Genomic DNA, 6632 nt, shown 5'->3' on the forward strand with positions numbered 1-6632 from the left:
CGAACGACAAAGAAGTCCTGGGTCGGATAGGCCTCGTTGTAGGCAACCCCTTCGACCTCCAGAGTAATGGGCTGGTGTCCTCTCGTCAGCCTTCAATGCTGACCCTGGCAGGAGCCATGGTTCATCCTTCGTACTGTAAACTGGAGAAACCTCCATACACGTTTCATCGTTATGCATGTCAGCAGAATGTACTAGATATAGACCACATCCACTACGCTGCAATGCATGGCTACCTTTGTTTCAATATCTACAAAGGGTTGGATGAAGAGCAAGAGCTAAGTGTGCGGTTCAAGCAAAGAAGTATTAGCCAAGAGGAAGAGGGACAAGGACGATGTCGAGGACGTGGACGAGGACTCAGAGCAAGGTGGCAGTGTCGTTGCTCATGGTGGTTCTAATGCAGTGTCTACCGGAGTAGTTGCAAAGTTTAATTTCAGGTGTGCTTAGTTTAATTTGAGGGGTGTGTTGTGCTGAGCCCCCGGCAGAACTATGTTATGTTTCTTCTCGTTACTTTAACTCTTCACTACGTACATACTAGTACATTTCATCTTTTAGTTGGATAGTACTACCACTCGTGTCTTCACATTATATACGTACAATATATATGGCCAACATCATATAGCCAGTAGTATAGTTGTCAAAGAATTTCAGGGTGCTTAGTTTTGTCAAAGAATTCTAGGGTGCTTAGTTTTATTTGAGGGGTGGATTGTGCACTTGTGTTGGACACCATTATTGTGACAAGCCCTTTTAATAGTACTATATGCATAATTTGGTGACGAGCGCTCTCTATATGTACCACCTTTTTTTTAGTTTCAAGTTTTGCTCCATGGCGCAATCCATCGATACTACTACTGTACAAAAGTGGAGTATATACATTTTTTAAAAGACTAGACGGCGGGGCAGTCTAGCTCGATCGGTTTCACGAGAGGCGAGAGCCTTTGTGATTTGACGACTCATTACTGCTGTCAAAACGAATAGTACTACACTGCCCGCTGCACGCCCGGCGCCTCCATTAAACCCCTCTGTTAAACCCGCATGCAAACCGAGAATCCTACTCCGGCCACACGTCCGTTCATGAGCGGGCTGGAATTAAACGCAACACCGGCCGAGCTCCTCCCGTCCGCCCTTAGTTTAAACGAGGCCAGACGCCGGCCAAGCTCCTACCATCCGCCCTCTATTTACACGAGGCCAGACAGACAGCGGGCAAGAATCGCACCCCTCCGCCGCTCCCCCATCTCCTCCTTCACCATTTTCTCCACTCTTCCGATGGCTTCCGAGGAGCCATTCTCCATCATATTACCCGGTTGGGTGGCCCGCCGAGCCCTCCAGATACGGCCGAGGCCGCTCGGTGCGTCACCAACCTCGCTTGGCCCGACGGAGCCAGTTGCCGCCCCAAGCAGGCGCGTGGTTCAGCAACTCGCCGCTCCAGTTCAGCTCGATGAGGAGTGGCGAGTTGCTCCACGCCGGCACGGGGGCGAGCACGCCGGTACGGGCGTCGTCGCTGCCCCATCGTACCGCGCCACCAGTGTCCGCGGTGGCCGTGCCTCCCGTGTTTGTGGGCGCGCCTCCTGTGCCCGCGGCAGCGCCATGCAGGCAGAGACAGAAGCCAGGTGCATGGAGAGCGACGAGTCGGTGGCCAGCTTCTCCGTGTCCGCCGCCATCATCAAGGAGAAGTAGAACACGGGAGGCCGCCGCCACTTGGGACCCATGAAGGCCACCGCCGAGGCGACGACGGCGCATTCAGGTGGTTTCTTTGCTGCTTCGTCTCTTCTGAGGACCTTCATCGACCCCACAAGTGTCTGACGGACATGAGGAAGACAAAGGGATCCGCGGGCGGCCATTTAGATTATGTACTCCCTCTGCAGCTGGCGGGAAATATTTGTTCTAAGAATGAATAAATTTTATGTATTTTAGGACAGTATAACCGCACCTAAACCGAGCTCTCTCACGTCTCCAGTGATTTTGGCCGTCAGATTTCACGTTGAGATTGTTTCTGGCCGTCGGATCTAAGTTTCAGCTGCAGTTTCCGCGACCTGGCCGGGCTGTCCTAAATGGGCTGCTACTCTCGCGGCCTTTTCCATGGCCTGTGGTTGATTGGGCTTTATTGGGCTGCTGCTGCTGACCCGCTTGACTCGAACAAAAAACGGTCCAGGCTAGGCGCTCCATACAGAGAGGATGCGGTGACGCGGTCCGCGTCCATGTAGCCGATGCGCGCGTGGGAGTCGATCCGGCGCGGAAGGGAGGTGAGGCGCGCGACGGTGCTAAGGGTCTGGCTCGGGAGGGAGGCAAGGATGCGGACATAGAAGGGGCAGCGATCCCCACTCGCCGCCTATGAATCCTGGCTTGGGAGGGAGGCGAGGATGCGGTCATCGAAGGGGCAGCAATCCCCACTCGCCGCCGATAAATCCTGGTCTCAAACGGCGGCGTCATGGGAGCACTCTCAGACCGGTGCAGCCATGGGGGTGGTCTCAACTGCCAGGGGAACGATAGTTGGCACTTGGCAGCAAGAAAACAGAGAAACCAGAAACTCAGTGATAGATAGGAGGTACGATCAATTTTACTTTTCACCTCCTCTTCACATACATCCTACCAAGATCCCGTTAGTTTTACTTTTCGGCTGATCAATTGTAGTCACGAGGCCTCTCGATCCATCACTTTGACCATTTGTGGTTGGCAAACTCTGATCCGTGTCTGTATCTGCCTGCTACATGGGCGCATGTTCTTGCCACTCTAGAGTCCATGCTCACTCTTGTTTGTTCGTACTGCTTGCTTGCTTGCAGGTCAGCAGGTGGCTATATAGACTCCGCTACTGCGGGTCATGCTGGGCATCAGTTTGCGATGTGAGTGGTGGAGATGATGGGAGGAGGGGTGACGATGATGGATCGGCAGAGAAAAGGATTCAGGAATACTTTCCCATGGCTTTTCCGCTGGTACAGATCATTCCCTTCCCTTTGTCTTTGATGCTCTGTACTTTCTGCTGATTTGGATTTCTATTTGCCACATGGATCAGGGAGTCTAACAGCTCAACGTTTGTCGGTGCCCTTGTGCTCAAAATTCCTATACATGTTGATCCATGTATGGCTTCCTAGAATCAAACTTTGGTTTTTTTTAAGGAGAACACTTTGGTCATTTTTTAACGTTTTCTACTGTACAGTCTTTGCTTTTAAAGTGATGTTGATCCGATATATGTTGAGAATATCACATGGGTATTAGTTATCTGACTGTTAAATTTAAATTGCTGCCTTTGAGTTCTTTATTTGCATATGAGTATAATGTTTTTGGTCGAGGTGAGGTGATTATAAAATGTCAAAGGATATGGCATTATTACTATCAATAGTCAATTGATTCTTCTTTTGCTATAAATTTGACAAGTAAGGTGAAGGCTTCGGATTTTGGTGTCTATATTTACTCATTTCTTTTCTTTCTAGACCTGGTTAGCTCTACATTTCGGCAACTCATTTATTCTATTTCTATGTTAGAAACTCAGTTTCTTCATGGTAAATTATGGCTTGCTTATCCACACAAGATTCTCACTGGTCAACCCTTTTGCATGCCCCCACATTCAGGTTAATTTTTCTACTTAAACATTTACTTGACCTGTTACCCTACGTCATGAATTATTTACATAGAGAATATACATTTAGTTTTCTTCTACCTCTTGAATGTTTCCAGATATTGCTCATAGAAAATTTTAAAATCACTGTCTACATGTGATTAATTCATCTCATTTATAAGTTTGTTCAAGGAAATATGTGATGTTTTTTCATTTGTCCATCAGTTATTCACAAAAGAAAAATGTTTTCTTGGTATGGCCGAGAGTTTTGTCATGTCTCCTATTTGTACTATTTTTTTAGCATATGAGTTTAATATACTAATATTGACAACATGAATGCTCACAATGATTTACATTTCATAGTACTATAAATCCATATGTTCTGCCAACGGGTGAGTAAGTTCCACTAATTCAGATTATAACTTGTTTTCTAAATGCTTCCCCTATACAACTCTAATTTGGAAATAAGATGGGGGTCATGCATGGGTGGTTTCGGGCTTCAACTGAGGATTTGTTAAGGCTTCATGGTTTTGGTGTCACAATATCAAGTCCATCCAACAATATACCTTTCAAACAAGAAGAGCATTCACCGGGGGAGCTATTAATGTATCTATGTTCAAACCTGGAGTCGCCAGAGGTAATAGGTTTGATTTTCAAGTATAATTAATTACATAGAACATAAATCTGTAGAAAAAGGCTATCATTTACGGACATGTATCTTGTATTTAGTCAATCCTCACCATAGTCGTTGACCTATAATTCGTTACAGGATGTACATGCATGCATATATATATATATACACCGAGTATAAACATAGGGAATTCCGACTAATAAAATTGCTTCCCTATGGAGTGGTGGAAAATAAGCTCATTTGCTAGAGAAAGCTGCCAAGTTACGATCTAGGGCTTGAGAAGGTAGTCATTTGAATTTGTATATATTGTCTTACCAGTAATGTAGTCATTTTTGTTAATGTAGTAAATAATCATTTTGATAAATAACTTTTTTATTGGCTGTAGTTATCTATTCTATCTTCAATTCAAGAGGAAGTTCTCTATAGTAGTACAACTTTTGAAATTTTGCATCATAAGCCACAACATGAAATGAATTGCCATATTAACTTAATTTAACATGAAGAGTATTTGACTCCACATATTTCTATCAATCACTAACATTATAAGGGTCAAAATGGACGGGCGCAGCAACGCGCACCATCAATGATCTAGTCTATAACTAAAATAAGTCTAGATACATCCATTTCTAGGACAAGTATTTTCAGACGGAGGGAGTATTAATTATATCAAGAGAGCCAGATTGGCACCGCTTAGTTCATGTAAATGTAATGAAATCCATCATGTTTATATGAAAATTCGGCTTTTTTATAGGAAATCCTTCATGCTTAAATGAAATCAGTCCGTGTTTGCACGAATTTCATCTGGTTGGTTAGAGTTGTAAAAATGTATGCCGTTGGCGTTTGATGTCGTCCTCCGCGGAAGGAAGCGGGAGGGAATTTGCCGGCTGCCGTTGGATATGCTCTTATGCTGGAAATAATAGAGTGACATCCAATCCATTTGAGTTAATTGCCTGTATGATTGTCCCTCTATAAAAAGTTAATTGCATGTACAGTGTACACGTGACTTGCAGGGTGGCTACAACTTTGTACAGAAAGTTAAAAAGAAACAAGTCCATCCTTAATCTTGTATTCTAAGTACTCTGTGGGTTCCACTGTTAGGACAGTAGCGAAAGAAGTATATATTAAATAAGTAATATATAATATAAAAATGTAAAGTTAAAAGACAGAATTCGAACTCATGTCATCGCGTTGCGAGCATCCGGCGCTAACCAGCCCAGCACATTTTTGTTGTAGACCATCCTGGAGATATATCTCCATGTCTACTCTTATACTCCATTCGTTCCTAAATATTTGTCTTTTTCAGATTTCAAATGGACTACCACATACATATGTGTATGTAGACATATTTTAGAGTGTAGATTCACTCATTTTGCTTCGTAAGACACTTTTCAGGAAGGGGTCAGATTTGTCCTTGATTTATTTATGAGGTATCCAGATGGCACTGCACCGCCAAGAAAAGAGGGTAACATCAAAATTATGGACTACTTTTTTGAGTATGTTGGTAAGGTCCGGTCATAGTCACTTGTTGAAATCTTTAAAAAGACAAATACTCCCTCCGTCCGGAAATACTTGTCATCAAAATGGATAAAAGGAAATGTATCTAGACGTATTGTAGTTTTAGATACATCTCTTTTTATCCATTTTGATGACAAGTATTTTCGGACAGAGGGAGTAAACGGTGGGAGTAGAAAACAGAGTAGGTGATGATGGTGTGCGTGCCATCCTGCAATATAGGCCGTCGGATTTATATCTAACGGATAGGAAAGAAACTATGGCAATTTTGCGAAAATATACCCACACGTCTCTCCATGTTCGCAAATAAGGCCTTCCCTCGCTCAGCCTTTTCTCTCACAAGATAAACTACACATACAAATGCATCTTGATGTTCCGTGCAATGCACGGGCATCTAGCTAATTTCTTTTAAAATAGTTGCTGCGATAATTGGGTTGAAGTGATATATTTTATGTCTGCCCCGAATGATTTCAGATTCACTAGTAGTAACAAAGAAAAGGTTGCCTTGTTAATTAACAAAAAAACAGGGTGAAAACTATCACATGCGGCCGGTAAAAACAAGGCACACTGGGTTCAGCATCATCATCACTACAGTTGTGCGCGCGCGAGAAGTCTACATATCGAGGGGGCTACCAACCGAGGCACCGAGACACAATGTTTGAGAGAGAAACCAATTGACAGATTATGATCAGATCGAGTTGTCATCCTTCTGCAGTCATTGTTGGGGGGGGAGGGAGAGAAAGACGTATCGAGAGTGTGCACGGTAGGCACAGAGGCACAACTAGCGAGTGTGTGTGTGTGTGTGTGTGTGTGTGTTTGAAAGAGGAGTAGATAGATTATTATCAAGATCGATGTGCCACCCTACTCCTTCGGTGCCGTGTAGTGTGTGTGTGTGTATGTTTGAGAGAGAAGCCAATCGATAGATTAGTATCAAGATCG

At 44.2% G+C, this 6632-nt stretch overlaps 1 long non-coding RNA gene across 1 annotated transcript; it reads left to right on the forward strand.

Moving 5' to 3' along the window:
• The first annotated feature begins 2191 nt into the window (after window positions 1-2191).
• Window positions 2192-3198, forward strand: LOC119293631. Its single transcript, XR_005143161.1, has 3 exons — window positions 2192-2542; window positions 2778-2927; window positions 3008-3198. It is a non-coding gene; the product is annotated as an uncharacterized LOC119293631 (long non-coding RNA).
• Window positions 3199-6632: the final 3434 nt, after the last annotated feature.

This window comes from Triticum dicoccoides, chromosome 4B, assembly GCF_002162155.2.
Source record: "Triticum dicoccoides isolate Atlit2015 ecotype Zavitan chromosome 4B, WEW_v2.0, whole genome shotgun sequence".
Lineage (NCBI taxonomy): Eukaryota > Viridiplantae > Streptophyta > Magnoliopsida > Poales > Poaceae > Triticum > Triticum dicoccoides.